This window comes from Octopus sinensis, linkage group LG4, assembly GCF_006345805.1.
Source record: "Octopus sinensis linkage group LG4, ASM634580v1, whole genome shotgun sequence".
Classification (NCBI taxonomy): Eukaryota; Metazoa; Mollusca; class Cephalopoda; order Octopoda; family Octopodidae; genus Octopus; species Octopus sinensis.
The window spans coordinates 14,809,122-14,810,911 of NC_043000.1; positions in this window are offsets into that span (position 1 = coordinate 14,809,122).

Below are 1,790 nucleotides of genomic sequence, written 5' to 3' on the forward strand. Positions count from 1 at the left end.
AATGCTTTTCTAGTTTTTATTTTTTGACTTACGTAAAGGAGTTATTTTAATGGAAGGGGAAGGGTCCATTTAAATCTGATGTAGTACATTTTCACTTCAATTTTTCTTTCTTACATACTAAGTCTGGAGGAAGGGTTGTGCCAATGACTTTTGCAATTCCTTTGAGACTAATGAAGTCGATGATGTTAATGTTTTGTTTAAATTGCTGGAAGTTGGCTCCTGCAGGAAAGACATGAACAGGGAGGAGATTCCAAGGAGCCAATGTTCTGGGAAGGGAAGACTGGCTATAGTGGTTAGCGCCAGACCTGGCAATTGCATACAACAAGTGAGTCGAGAGCACCTGAGTGGAAGAGTTACAAGAACAGTCAACTCAGAGGAACAGAGGCCATTATAGTAGTGATAATAAGGCTGTATCATACAATGCACGTACCCTTCAATGATGTCCAGACTATCTTATAGTACTTGATAACATCAAACCACAAGTCACAAGTAGTAATTATTCCTTAGAAGACATCTATTATTCCACAGTTTGTGAAAATTCAAAATTCAAGACTCTGACACATTATATGCAATCATCACCATAGCCTGGTACTTATTTCATCAGTCTCTTTCACCAAACTGCTAAGTTACAGTGATGTAAACACAGATGCAAAGACATACACATACACAGATATATATATATATATATATATATATATTATATAACAGACTCCCCTGGCACCTGTGCCGGTGGCACGTAAAAAGCACCCACTACACTCGTGGAGTGGTTGGCGTTAGGAAGGGCATCCAGCTGTAGAAACACTGCCAGATTAGATTGGAGCCTGGTGCAGCCCCTGGCTTCCCAGACCCCGGTCAAACCGTCCAACCCGTGCTAGCAAGGAAAACGGACATTAAACGATGATGATGATGATGATGATCAAAGGTGGCAAGCTGGTAGAATTGTTAGCAAAATGCTTAATGGTAATTCATGTCTTCACTGTGCAGGTGGCACATAAAAAGCACCATTTGAGCGTGGCCATTGCCAGTACTGCCTGACTGGCCCTCATGCAGGTGGCACATAAAAGCACCCGCCACACTCTCAGAGTGGTTGGCATTAGGAAGGGCATCCAGCTGTAGAAACTCTGCCAGATTAGATTGGAGCCTGGTGCAGCCATCTGGTTCGCCAGACCTCAGTCAACTCGTCCAACCCATGCTAGCATGGAAAGCAGACGTTAAACGATGATGATGATAATGTTCTGAGTTCAAATTCTACCAAGGTTGACTTTGCATTTCATCTTTCCAGTGTCGATTAAATAAGTACCAGTTAACCACTGGTGTTAATGTAATCGACTTAATCCCTCCCACCAAATTTCAGGCCTTGTGCCTACAGTAGAAAGGATTATCTGCAGTCATCATATTTTTCTTGGATAACTGTAGATTCCCTACAGGGTCCATATAGGTTGACATGTAAATGGCATAAAACTGACCGCTACAAGTATAGGCAGCTGAGAATGTGTACATATTTCGAGTGTTCATATTCTCATAGGCTCTTAAGACAGTCAGTTAATAGAAAACTGTGCCAGTGGCATGTGTAAAAGATTCGAGCGAGGTCATTGCCAGTACTGCCTGATTGGCCCCATGCCAGTGGCACGTAAAAGCACCCACTACACTCTCGGAGTGGTTGGCATTAGGAAGGGCATCCAGCTGTAGAAACTCTGCCAGATCAAGATTGAAGCCTGGTGCTGCCATCTGGTTCGCCAACCCTCAGTGAAATCGTCCAACCCATGCTAGCATGGAAAGCGGACGTTAAA